At 43.6% G+C, this 14,845-nt stretch overlaps 1 long non-coding RNA gene across 1 annotated transcript; it reads left to right on the top strand.

The window, feature by feature from the left end:
* Positions 1 to 2,098: 2,098 nt before the first annotated feature.
* On the top strand, positions 2,099 to 14,249 carry LOC120995110. Its single transcript, XR_005777526.1, has 3 exons — positions 2,099 to 2,215; positions 12,581 to 12,583; positions 14,238 to 14,249. It is a non-coding gene; the product is annotated as an uncharacterized LOC120995110 (long non-coding RNA).
* Positions 14,250 to 14,845: the final 596 nt, after the last annotated feature.

The raw sequence follows: 14,845 nt of genomic DNA, 5'->3' as shown, positions 1-14,845 counted from the left end.
TCAGTGATGTCAACACAAACTTACTGCTGACACCCTCTCTACTCTGTCCGGTGGTCTCTACTTGTATAAGCGAGATTGTATATAGAACAGGTTTTGTAGACATCTATGAGGAATCAGCAGATGACGGTGTAAAAGGAGTGCGCTCGTTCACGCTACAGTAGGATTTTGAGCCTCTGCATGGTTCTTTATATATGGCCCTAACATCGACCTGTAAGGCTGAGTTCAGTTTTGGCCCCGTGACTGCCCAAATAAGTGAAGAGTGCAGTGATTCTAAGAGCGACGCATGTCACCTGAATGTCATACTGACTTACAGTATTATTTCACTACCACAGCAGACTCCCTATGCGTGTTACTGCAAGAAAAAGTGTTTTACACCACTATAAAGGCTCTCTGCAACCAGGAAATAGCCATTGTTTAACGCGATTTGCCGCAAATAAATTTGTATCAAACTGAATTTATTTATTTTATTCGGCGAACCGTACGAATCGAATTTTTGAAAAATGTGTTTATCTCTAGTGCCTAGCACTGAAGCAAGATACTGAGGAAACATACATCCATGTGACAGTGGTCTAAGGAACTGCAAGGCAGCTACACATAAGCCCATTGGATATAACTCCAACTAGATCAGGGGTATTCAAGTACTTTCTGTAAAGATCCAAATATCTGAGTCTGCTGTCGAGCCGGAAAAAAAAGCGAAGAACAACATCAGTCGCACATAGCGTGCGGTGGTAATTTTTTTTTTTTTACAATATGCCATGGCTCTGAACCCACTCAATCCTCTTTGTGCCTCACACAGAAATAGTACCCCCTTGGTTCCTTTAAGGATGACCTAACACAGTGCTATCTCCCAATTGTGATGCCCGCTTAGCGCCCCAAATGCAGTATGATGTCCCTAAGTGTCCAGCTAATTATAGGATGTCACATAAGTGTTCCCTTCACAACAGGATGTTCCCTTAGTGCTCTTAGTGCCCACACACATTATGATGCTCCTTTAGTGCTCCTAACACATTATTTATGATGCCCCATTAGTGCCCCCCCCCCCCCCCCCCCGGACATAGTATGACATCCCCTTAAAGGGGTTGTCAGCTTTTCTTATATTGATGACCTATTCTCAGGATAGGTTATCAATATTAGATCGATGCGGGGGGGCAGGGGATGACTCCCGACACCCCTGCTGATCAGCTTTTTGAAGAAACCACAGCACTTGTTTACCTGTTTACCTGCTCGCTGTTGCAGGTGTAATTACAACTATGCCGTTCGCTATTCAAGTGAATAGGAAGGAGACGTTCTATTGACGTGAATGAGGACTGTGTAGTTTTAATTACGCCTGCTTATCCCTGCGAGTAAACTATGAGGAAGCAGATCCTGCAGAAGAAGATACAGTTGAGATCTGGACATGTAGGGTTCCAAAGAGCCGGGCATACTAGGGCAATTTTATATATAACTTAATTTACAAGTGTCTGGTGACAACTACCTTAGTAAAGGTATAATATTTTACAAATGCATATATGATGATGAGTATGGCAGCTATTCAAGTTCAATTTCCTCACCTACACACCACCCACAAATGATTAATAGATTGTATTTGCTAACTTTGCAGTATAAATCTGAAGTATCGGAAATATCTAGAATACATTTATCTGGTCAGTATTATGTAATTGTGCCTTCCCAATGGAACAAACAGATTTTAGATATTCATAGTGTCTGGGTATGACTCTGAAGGGGTTAGTAGTGCAGCACTCACATACTGTATGGGCTAACTGGATTGGTGAATTTAAACTGTGTGTGCATATTTCTAGATCTCTTTACCATAAAATAATCCATAAAATAACCGGGAGAAGATTGTGATTTAACTTACCGTATATCCCTCCATTAATGCTCTCCTTCACTTTTTATACTATTTGTCTCATATAACTATTAAACTGCAACATAGATAAAGAAATATTCTCTATGTTCCCCAGAAGCCATTTCCTCCTCCTCACAATCCTATAAAGCTGCTTATACTCATTAGATGAATACTGGCTGACCCCACTGATTTTCACAGAAGCAGCCAACCATCTAAGGCAGGGATGGCCAACCTGCGGCTCTCCAGCTGTTGCAAAACTACAACTCCCAGCATACCCAGTCTGCCTACAGCTATCAGCCTACAGCAGGGCATGGTGGGAGTTGCAGTTTTACAACAGCTGGAGAGCCGCATGTTGGCCAGCCCTGACCTGTCCTTAGCTTTATTGAGAAGACAAAAACAAACGGGGGGAGAGGGGGAAGTAGAGGGGTTTAGTCCTCTCCTTCTTCGTCGACGTCCAAGATGTAGTAATCCTGCAGCAGACTATGGATAAGTCTGCGGCAGTCCAGGACCGCATGTTGGCTCCAACAGTATGAGTCCCAGGAAATAGTCCATACAGCACCGAAGTGTATTGCAGGCAGTTCCTGGGCACAGAGTCTTTGAGTTCATGTTCCAGGGCATCCAACAGACGCTGTGCAAAGCGGCACTCCCAAAACAGGTGATAAGATGTTTCCTCCACAAAAGGGCACCTGGGGCAGTACCGGGTTTTGCACAGATTGCAGGCTGGCTGAATAAATTCTTGCACTCATGCGGGGACTGAGGGAGGGCGAGCATACATGTATGAAAAACGTTGACTAAGCCGTTGAGTACACACTCAGTGGTTGCAGTTTATCAAAGTTGAGCCAGCGGATTCCCCCTTGCTCAAGTTGGTAGATGCTCCCTTGAATATCAATACGTTCCTCAAGTTCATCCGCATATTGTTAGCCAATTCAGGAGTTAACCCTTTGTCCATTACTGGTCACTCCTTCCGTATTGGCGCAGCTTCAGCTGCTTCGGAGCATAATGTACCGGTCCATATCATTAAAAAAATGGGTCGGTGGAGTTCTGCTTGCTATACTCAATATATTCCCGATCCTCATCATGAATTGTCACTTGCCTTGCAGGATTTGGTTATGTAATTATGTCATAAAGATACCTTTGCTATATCTATGGTCTGTTATTTTTGGCCCCTTTAGGCTGCCCTTCTACAGCAGTTCCGGCATAACCCTACTTCTATTAGGTAGAGTTAGGTAGGGTGTGTTCTTACATGAGCCGATCCGAGCACAAGTGTTAGGCAATACAATTGCCGTGTTTGTGAGAGGGGAGGCGGGGCTCTACAGCCTATTTATACCTGCAGGCACACAGCCACAGGTGCGGTACGTCAGCGTTACAGCCCTCCCAAACCCCCCCCTTTCTTAGGGCACTTCATATTAGGGTTGCCCCCTTTAGGCTGCCCTTCTACAGCAGTTCCGGCATAACCCTACCTAGGTAGAGTTAGGTAGGGTGTGTTCTTACATGAGCCGATCCGAGCACAAATTGCTATAACTTCGTTTTTTAGAATATTTGTCATATTCTAAAACACGAAGTTATAGCAATATAGCGAATATTCGTGAAATACACATATAGACTGCAATTTAGCTAATATAGTGCTATAGTATTTTTTTTTAATAGTGTACATTTTTTCCAAAACTGAAGTTCAGAAGAGACAAAAAAAATTCAAAAGATTATAGCACTAAATTAGCTAAATTGCAGTCTATATGTGTATTTTACGAATATTCGCTATATTGCTATATATTCTTGTTTTAGAATATTACGAATATTCTAGAAAACTAAGTTATAGCAATATAGCGAATATTCGTAAAATACACATATAGACTGCAATTTAGCTAATATAGTGCTATAAACTTTAAAAATAAATTTTGTCTCTTCTAATCTTCAGTTTTGTAAAAAATTGACACTATTAAAAAAAAACTATAGCACTATATTAGCTAAATTGCAGTCTATATGTGTATTTCACTAATATTCGCCGCTATATTGCTATAACTTTGTGTTTTAGAATATGACGAATATGATGAATATTCTAAAAAATGAATATATAGTAATATAGCGAATATTCGTTATTTAGAATATTCGTCTTTTTTTTTTCCAATCTGTATGGTCGTTCGCATACTCCTCCCCGACAAGCGTCCCCGTCACTATGGGAACGCCTGTGGGTTAGAATATACCATCGGATCTGAGTTTTCACGCTCTCAGGGAAAACTCAGATCGGATGGTATTTTCTAATACACAGGTGTTCCCGTGGTGACGGGGACGCTTGTCGGGGAGGAGTATGCGAACAACTGTACAGATAGGAAAAAAAATATGTGAATTTTCTAAATAGCCAACCAATAGGAAAATGGCCTTATGCAGTTAAAAGAAAATCGCAATACGCGAATAATTAAATCGCATATTATTCACAATAAATAGAATTATGACGAATATTCGATTTCGACGAATATTCAATTGAATATTCGTGAAATATTGAGAAATCGAATATGGCACCTCTCGCTCATCACTACTGATCTAAGGCCTCGTCCACATTTCCCTTTTTCACTGACGGGTGCTGTCTGCATTTTCCACGGTGAGCTCACATACCCATTGATGTGCCTGTTCACATTTCAGTATATTTTTACTGCCCGTGGGTCAGTAAAAAAAATCACGGGGACATGCACTACTTTGATCCGTGATGCGGACCAAGCACGCCCTTTGAAGTCTACGGGTACATGAAAATCACGGACAAGTCACGGATGGCATGGTGTGTCTGTTTTTCACTGAAGACTAATAAGAGATTCTTTGGAAATTGATTTTCAGCTGAGCAACATGTGAACAGTGAATTACGGATGACACACAAATGGTAAAAACTGACACACGGACCAACCACGAATCCTTCAGACATCTTCACAGATGAAACACGTGTGCTTTTTTCCCACCGATGTGTTAATCGGAAATGTGGACGAAGCCTAAGGCTACATTCACACGTCCGTGGTGTGTTGCAGACCCGCAAATTGCGGGTCCGCAACACACCAGCCCGTCACCCCCATAGAAATGCCTATTCTTGTCCGCAAGCTGCAGACAAGAATAGGACATGGAGAAAAATAGGAAGTTTGAGTCAGCACAACCTGCCTGCAGGTGCACATCACTATGGCGAAATACATACACAAACGGAAAATGCAAATGTGATCGCACACTACATCCAGCACTCTGCCCTCCATGCTGGATGAGACATTGGTTTATATTTTGGCCAAAGCATAGTAAGCCACTCACCGCGTCAAGGTTGTCTCATGAGTGGTCCCTAACTCTTGTTCCTACCTGTTCATGGGCCATGACAGCCACATAAAATCCAGGGAATGCAGGTCAGCATGCAAGCCAAGTACACTTTGCTTGTAACCCCGTCCGGTGCCATTACAGCTTTCATCGGATCCAGGGATGCAAGTACCAACATGCATGCTGAACCCACCATATACTTCTCCTGGAGCCAGATGGCTAATGGTAGGTTCTATATAAGCAGACTCAGTTTTATACTGACTTTAAAACCAGCCTGTGCTGACTCAAACTTCCTATTTTTTTTCTTTGTAGTATATATTGGAGGCGTGGCGATCTCCTTTGAGTCAAGCACACCTGACCAGTTAATCTGTCCTTGAGGCTGGTTTTAAAGTCAGTATAAAACTGAGTCTGCTTATATAGAACCTACCATTAGCCATCTGGCTCCAGGAGAAGTATATGGTGGGTTCAGCATGCATGTTGGTACTTGCATCCCTGGATCCGATGAAAGCTGTAATGGCACCGGACGGGGTTACAAGCAAAGTGTACTTGGCTTGCATGCTGACCTGCATGCCCTGGATTTTATGTGGCTGTCATGGCCCATGAACAGGTAGGAACAAGAGTTAGGGACCACTCATGAGACAACCTTGACGCGGTGAGTGGCTTACTATGCTTTGGCCAAAATATAAACCAATGTCTCATCCAGCATGGAGGGCAGAGTGCTGGATGTAGTGTGCGATCACATTTGCATTTTCCGTAAGAATAGGACATGCTCTATCTTTTTGCGGAGCTGCGGACCCAAAATCGGGGCCGCGCTCCGCAATTGTGGCTGCAGACAGCACACTGTGTGCTGTCCGCATCCATTCCGTCCCCCATAGAGAATGAATGGGTCCGCACCCATTCCGCAAAATTGCGGAAAGGATGCGGACCCATTTTGCGGACGTGTGAATGGAGCCTAAGGCTGTGTTCACATCACTTCTATTTATTTCTGTTAGAGGAGCAGGATAACACAGAAATAATGGAAGTGCCGGATCGGGCACATAACTGACTTGAACAGAGCTGATCAGACTCCATTGACTACAAAGGTGTCAATTCAGTTTCCGTGTGGAACCCTGTTGTTACCAGACAAAAAAGTCCTGTATTCAGGACTTTTTTGCCTGGTCTTTTTCACAGAATCTGTGGAGGCCTTGAATGAAGCCTCTAAGGCCTCATGCACACTACCGTGCCGTTTTTTGCGGTCTGCAAACCGTGGACCCGCAAAAAATGAAAGCCGCCCGTGTTGCCTTCCGCAATTTGCGCAACAGAACGGGCACGGCAATATAAATGCCTATTCTTGTCCGCAAAGCACAGACAAGAATAGGACATGTTATATTTTTTTAGCGGGGCCTCGGAACAAAGCCACGGATGCGGGCAGCACACTGAGTGCTGTCCGCATCTTTTGCTGCCCCATTGAAGTGAATGGGTCCGCATCCGAGCCGCCAAAACGGCAGCTTGGATGCGGACCCAAACAACGGTTGTGTGCATGAGGCCTAAAACAGATGTAAACACACCATTAATGGCTTGGGCGCCTTTTGACTCCCTTGATGGTAGAGGCTATATAACAATGCCCAATCCTTTTGTTCACATGGAGATAAACGCCTGCCAGCTTCAGCTCTCTTCATTTGGAACACATGCATGCTCAGCTGAGTGTGCATGTGTATGATAAAAGAGAGTCAAAAAAGGTATCTTAAGTGTATAGCCATCCTAAGGCAAATGGCAGACTTTTGTCCATTGGAAATAAACAGTAAGGCTGGGTTCACACCTGAGCGTTCTGAAAGGAGCGCTCTGTATGCGCGATTGTACGGGCGTTTACAAGCGCGCATACAGAGACAATCGAACGATCATTGTCGCGCGTTCCCGAAAGTCTATGTACGGGAACGCGCGACAAATGCCCATAAAAACGCTCAAGTACTTGTTTGAGCGTCGGGCGTTTAACAGCGCGATCGTACACGCTGTAAAACGCCCAGGTAAGAACCATTCCCATAGGGAAGCATTGGTTTCTCCTTGTTGAGCGTTTTACAGCACGTAGGAACGCGCTGTAAAACGCTCAGGTGTGAACTGGGTGTAAATGGTGATACTAAATAGATGACAAGCAGAGGTCTTGAAATCCTTTAGGAATTGTTACAAAACATTTATTGAAAAATTGTGTAACTTTTAGTATATAGCGAATATCCTTTGCACAATGCCTTGCTGAATACCCTTTTAAGACCTCATTCACACGATCGTTGTTCTGGTCCGCATCCGAGCAGCAGTTTTTGCGGCTCGGGTGCGGACCCATTCACTTCAATGGGGCAGCAAAAGATGCGGAAAGCCCTCCGTGTGCAGTCCGCATCCGTTGCTCCGTTCCGTAGCCCTGAAAAAAAAATACATGTCCTATTCTTGTCCGTTTTGCGGACAAGAATAGGCATTTCCACAATGGGCCGGCCGTTCCGTTCCGCAAATTGCGGGAGACACACGGGCGCTTCTTTGTTTTGCGGATCCGTAATTTGCGGACCGCAAAAGACGGAACGGTCATGTTCATGAGGCCTAAGTCCTGACTCATATTTGTCCTTCATTTAAACTGGTGGCACATTTTAAATATTGATAATTGTGTTTTATTTTGGACATTAAAAGTTATTGACTTAATATCGATCAGGTCCTACATCCCGTGAGATAACACAGCTTGATACAATCTAAAAATAGAGATCACGGGAATTTAGATGGTAGATTTGTATCAATAAAATTTTCACCACTCACACCTGGCTACATCTCCAACAGCTCAGTACTTCTGCCATGATCCACTTACATTTGCGATGCATTGGAAGATTTGCTGGAGTAGGCTGCATTTGCTGCTAGAGAAAATGTACTTCTGTAAAACTGTGATCTAAGATTAGCTCTATTATAAACACAGTAGGAGGGTAGGATGCGAGTGCAATATTGTGCTGAACTGTATTTTATAGCAGAAAATCTGTATAATAAGCAATGTCGCTCTGTAGACAGTCGTTTTTTTTTTTTAAACATTAACTTAGAAGAAGATATCTACAAATGATGGTTACCAGCTCGTAAGAAATGTAATTCTATTCGAAAACCTAGACTTCGGATATTACCCGCATTCATAGTTTCAGGTGTGACATCTTTAAGGTGTAGAGTGACCTCTGATGAACTAGCAGTTACATATTAGGAAATGTAATCATTAGCAGTTTCCTCATATAGGTTACAGGGAACCTGTCACCTCTACTATGCTACCCTCACTGAGCGTTACTAAATGTTCATTGTGTTACCCTAAACATATAAATGACACTTTTTATTTTATTTGCAGACGAATTCAGTAAGTATTATGCATTTTGGTACTTCCCGCCCTTTATGCTATTTAACATAAAAGAGTCATATCTTGTGTGACCAGAGAAGAGTCATATTTTCAAGCTCTGACTCATCTCAGGTTAATTAGCATATGTATCAAATCGGTTTTTATACACAATAAAAGCACACAGAGCTATGGGGACTGGGTATTGCGGATGTGCTAGCGGCCATCTAGGAACCCATGTCCTCAGCTCTATACCCAAAATATTAATACCCATTAATAGAGAGGTTGCACCTGTACTTGCCAGGTTACCCTTATACTTGCTTTGTTTCCACTAGTACAGATGCAGCGCAGCAGTTAGCATGTGAGTCCTACAGTCGGGCCCTACCATGTATGGGCACCATAAGGCTGGTTTTCCGTTTTTTTAATGCAGTTTTTATAGCCAAAGTTAGGAGTGGATTAAACCTAAAAATGGAAACCCTGCCTCTCTACATGTGCCATAGCGATCCCTGCTTATCTGACTTGCCAGCACTGATTGGTAGCAGCTCTGCACTTATCACTCTTCCTGCACTTCTCATTTACTGTGTGAATAGGAGACAGAGGTGATTGGGGCAGCAGCGATCAGCTCTGACAGTAAGTGTACTAGGTTCCTGTGTACTTACTGTCAGTGCTAATCGCTGCAGTCCTGTTCACTAGTGTTGATCACGAATATTCAAATTGCGAATTTTAATCGCGAATATCGATACTTTGAGAATTCGCGAATGTTTAGAATATCCCAAAATATATTCGTAATCGCGAATATTTGATATTTTTTTTAAATACCAGTTCATGCGAATTCTTATGCGAAAAGGTTTATGCAAATTTTATGCAAATTTCCGCAATCAAGAAAATAATGCCTGGAGATCATGAATTCGTGAATTCTCGAATATATGGGGAATATTCGCCCAAATATTCGCGAAATATTGCGAATTCGAATATTGCCCCTGCCGCTCATCACTACTGTTCACCTCTCTTCCTTGCACTCGTAACTAAAAGAGAACAGCAGGAAAGAAATGTGCAGAGCTGCTAGCGATCATTAAATCAGATAGGGAGGGACAGGTCAGACATTGTTATCGTTCATAAAGGGAGGCAGGGGTTGAGGTAGGGAGGTAAGAGGCAGGCTGAGAAGACTGACTCTGTATATTACACATAGCCATCGCTGAAGATGGGATCCACTTAGCAACACACAGTGCATGCAGTTTTCTAGTAGGCATAAGCATCTTTCCTCAATAAAGTATATTTCAGAAATATTTTACATCCCTGTTAAGATGTGTTAGATCTACATGTGTATTTAAAAGAGAATCTGTGGCTGAAATCAAAGACTGACTATCAAGAGGTAACAGCCTGGTATCTCCTCTGCAGCAAAGTCTAGATCCCTGTATAGGGCTTAAGGGGGTTGTCTCACTTCAGAAAATGGCCTCATGTAGAGAAAGTGAATACAAGGCCCTTGCTAATGTATTGTGATTGTCCATATTGCTTCCTTTGCTGGCTTCATTCCTTTTTCCATCACATTATACACTGCTCATTTCCATGGTTACAACCACCCTGTATTCCATCAGTGGTCGCCAAGTTGCACACTATAGAAAAATGCATTAGCCTCTCCAGTGGCGGAGACCATAGGGCTGACATAGCCGGGCGCATTTTCCTATAGTGTGCAAGCACAGCCATCAATACTCGATTGAAGGGTGGTCGTAACTATGGAAATGAGCAGTGTATAATGTGATGGAAAAATGAGTCTAGCCAGCAAAGGAAGCAATATGGACAATCACAATACATTAGTAAATGCCTTGTATTAACTTTCTCTACATGATAAATGCCATTAGCTGAAGTGAGACAACCCCTTTAAGAGGTGAATATCAGATGACTGCCAGGATAATTCCCTTAGGCCTCTTTTACATGGGCGAGATTTCCGGGCGGGTGCAATGCGTGAGGTGAACGCATTGCACCCTCACTGAATCCGGACCCATTCATTTCTATGGGGCTGTGCACATGAGCAGTGATTTTCACGCATCACTTGTGTGTTGCATGAAAATCGCAGCATGCTCTATATTGTGCGTTTTTCACGCAACGCAGGCCCCTTAGAAGTGAATGGGGTTGCATGAAAATCGCAAGCATCTGCAAACAAGTGCGGATGCGGTGCGATTTTCACGTATGGTTGCTAGGAGAGGATCGGGATGGGGACCTGATCATTATTATTTTCCCTTATAACATGGTTATAAGGGAAAATAATATCATTCTTAATACAGAATGCTTAGTAAAATAGGGATGGAGGGGTTAAAAAAAAATAATAATTTAACTCACCATAATCCACTTGTTCGCGCAGCCCGGCTTCTCTTCTGTCTTCTTCTTTGCTGATCTGTGAGGAAAAGGACCTGTGGTGATGTCACTGCGTTCATCACATGGTGATGAATCATGTGACGGACCATGTGATGAGCGCAGTGACATCACCAGAGGTCCTTTTTCTCAAAGAAGACAGAAGAGAAGCCGGGCTGTGCGAACAAGTGGATTAAGGTGAGTTAAATTATATTTTTTTAACCCCTCCAGCCCTATTTTACTAAGCATTCTGTATTAAGAATGCTATTATTTTCCCTTATAACCATGTTATAAGGGAAAATAATAAAATCTACACAACACCTAACCCAAACCCGAAAGTCCGGGTTCGGGTTTGGGTACCAAACATGCAGATTTTTCTCACGCGTGTGCAAAACGCATTAAAATGTTTTGCACTGAAAAATCGAGCATTTTCCCGCGACGCACCCGCATCTTATCCGGACCAAATCCGTGACGCCCGTGTGAAAGAGGCCTTAAAGTTAGCCCTAAGTCAATCCCATTGGTTGGTACAGTGGGTCCATACCCACTGCCCATAACAGTGCCTTTACAAGCAGGAATATGGAAGAAGAAAGCAGGCTTGAGCATTTCTTCTGTAAAAAATAAAAATGGCATCTCGGAATTTGGAGGCCCTGTATTTGCATCAGCTCATTGCCCATTGTAAAGGAAGAAGATCCTATAATGAGAATACTGTGCATCAGAAAACTGATGTTTATGTATATATATATATATATATGTAACAGGTAATATAGGTAATACCAACTGAGTTTAGAAATGATAGCTAGTGGCACTGCAGTCTACGCCGTGTGCATGTAACCCCCGAAAACATGTTTCTGCTGCACTGATTTCAGAAAACTGTTTTCCAATCCTTTACAACCAAATAAGACCTCTTTCACACTAGCGTTGTCCGGATCCGGCGTGTACTCCACTTGCCGGAATTACACGCCGGATCCGGAAAAACGCAAGTGTATTGAAAGCATTTGAAGACGGATCCGTCTTCCAAATGCGTTCAGTGTTACTATGGCACCCAGGACGCTATTAAAGTCCTGGTTGCCATAGTAGTAGTGGGGAGCGGGGGAGCGGTATACTTACAGTCCGTGCGGCTCCCGGGGCGCTCCAGAGTGACGTCAGAGCGCCCCATGCGCATGGATGACGTGATCCATGTGATCACATGATCCATGCGCTTGGGGCGCCCTGACGTCACTCTGGAGCGCCCGGGGAGCCGCACGGACGGTAAGTATGCTGCTCCCCCGCTCCCCGCTACACTTTACCATGGCTGCCAGGACTTTAGCGTCCCGGCAACCATGGTAACCACTCTGAAAAAGCTAAATGTCGGCTCCGGCAATGCACCGAAACGACGTTTAGCTTAAGGCCGGATCCGGATCATCGCCTTTCAATGGGCATTAATTCCGGATCCGGCCTTGCGGCAAGTGTTCCGGATTTTTGGCCGGAGCAAAAAGCGCAGCATGCTGCGGTATTTTCTCCGGCCAAAAAACGTTCCGTTCCGGAACTGAAGACATCCTGATGCATCCTGAACGGATTTCTCTCCATTCAGAATGCATTAGGATAATCCTGATCAGGATTCTTCCGGCATAGAGCCCCGACGACGGAACTCTATGCCGGAAGACAAGAACGCAAGTGTGAAAGAGCCCTAACACTGCACCAAAGTAATATCGATGAGATCACAGACTAAAAGGTTGTTGGGTAGAAAGCACATAAATGTCCTGTTTTTACATCTAAATGCTGTTGTATTCCTCTAACTATTTTTCTAGAGCGTCACTGCTCCAAGGATGACCAGCTGCCTCCTCTACATAAATAAAGCTGGGTTATTCTGGTAGGAAGTAAAATAAATGAATGTCCATTTCTGACCTGAATACACAGTAAGAGGATGTAATGTAAGCTGATTAGAATTGCTTCTATTGCCAATGCGACATTGCTAGGAAAATATGGAGCTCCTAAATATGCTGCAAGTCTAAAAATGACCTAACTAAGAATAGATGCACAGGGAAGGCCCTCCACTGCCTGTTCACAGAAAGAGGGGAATGGTCTTAAATATCAGTCAATCTTCTCATGAAAGTAATAGGAATGGACAGATGGATGCTGAAAAAAATAGAGGAAAACTTTTCTTTTTCTTAGAATTGCTAAATTTGGACAGATGCTCCTTTGCATTATTGAAAACTGAATGCATCAGGATGTACTTTTAGGATCCTATTACGCTCCCCAACAGTGATGGTCAGTTCGCAGTGTTCGCCAGCGAACACATGCGGGCTGCCATCTTTAGTAAGGTAGACTCACCCGTCCGGCGATGCACAGGTAAGCCCTTACCTGTGCCTGTGTCTGGAGCCGGTCTGAAATGAAATGCAGTCACCGGGAGCAGGCAGTTCAGAGAACAGCCCGATGAAGGCCCCCGGCGGCTGTTCTCAGAACTGCCTGCTCCCGGTGACTGCATTTGATTTCAGACCGGCACAGGCACAGGTAAGGGCTTACCTGTGCATCGCCTGACGGGTGAGTCTACCTTACTAAAGATGGCAGCCCGCATGTGTTCGCTGGCGAACACTGCGAACTGACCATCACTGCTCCCCAATATTCAGGCAGGATGAGCACTGACTTACATTAAATGCGTCAATCTGTGTTTTTTTTGCATTGGCCTACTACACTGGCAGATGCAAAGTATATGGGGGAGCAACATTCATTCAGTTGTACCAATTACACAAGATAACTTAACGCCAATAATTTAGTATATTTTATGCTGAATAGAAAAAGGAAAGTTACAGCACCATTACATGGGTCAATTATCAGGACTAGACACCAGGCAGTGTAATAGGCCCTTTGCTAAGACATTGACATCTGAGCATTTACATATATCAGTTGTGTCCGGCAGGATACAACAGAAAACCTCTGCACCTTGCGCATTGGTCAGGCTTCCAGAGCTGCAGTGTTTCTAAGGGCTCCTTCACACAAACGGTTTTTGTGTTTTCCGTACACGGGCCGGTTTTTGTGTTCCGTATACGGTCCATATACGGAACCATTCATTTCAATGGTTCTGCAAAAAAAACGGAATGCACTCTGTATGCATTCTGTTTCCGTATTTCCATTTTTCCGTTCCGTTGAAAGTTAGAACATGTCCTATTATTGCCCGCAAATCATGTTCCGTGGCTCCATTCAAGTCAATGGGTCAGCAAAAAAAAAAAAGAACTCATACGGAATGTACTCTGTATGTCTTCAGTATCCGTTCCGTTTTTGCGGAACCATCTATTGAAAATGTTATGCCCAGCCCAATTTTTTCTATGTAATTACTGTATACTGTATATGCCATACGGAAAAACAGAACGGAACCGAAAACACTACTGAAAAAACAACAACTGAAAAACGGATCCGGGAAAAACGGCCCGCAGAACACTGAAAAAGACATACGGTCGTGTGAACGAGCCCTTATTCACACAATGTTTGGTGAGTGATTTCCATCGGTGATTAGTAGCCAAACCCGAAGTGGAGCTTACATAGAGATAAGGTGTAATGGAAAAATTTGCACTTATTCTGTGTTTTTGATTCATACCTGGTTTTGGCTTGCAATCACTGATGGAAAACTCTGACCACACACTGATGTGTGATTATGGCCTAACTTGAGGGAGACATAACTAATGCCACTGGACACAAAACTGATCCCATGGGAAACTATCAGTAATTGGCATCATAGTAGACATATGCCAGAGGTAAAAGAGACCGGAAGACCTGACAATTTTTGCTCACCGAAAGCAATGTTTCACACTTGCGGCAGAGGATTCCGGCAGGCAGTTCCGTCGGCAGTTCAGGCAGGCAGGATACTGATCCGTCTGACAAATGCATTGGAATTCCGGATCCGTCTCTCCGGTGTCATCCGAAAAAACTGATCCGTTTGGCTGGAACATTCGGGACCGGATCCGGCATTAATGCATTTCAATGGGAAAAAATGTGTTCCGGAATTTTGGCCGGAGATAAAACCGCAGCATGCTGCGGTATTATCTCCGTCCTGAAAAGGCAAAAAGACTGAACTGAAG

Source organism: Bufo bufo, chromosome 3 (assembly GCF_905171765.1).
Source record: "Bufo bufo chromosome 3, aBufBuf1.1, whole genome shotgun sequence".
Lineage (NCBI taxonomy): Eukaryota > Metazoa > Chordata > Amphibia > Anura > Bufonidae > Bufo > Bufo bufo.
This window is presented reverse-complemented; position numbering and strand designations above follow the sequence as displayed.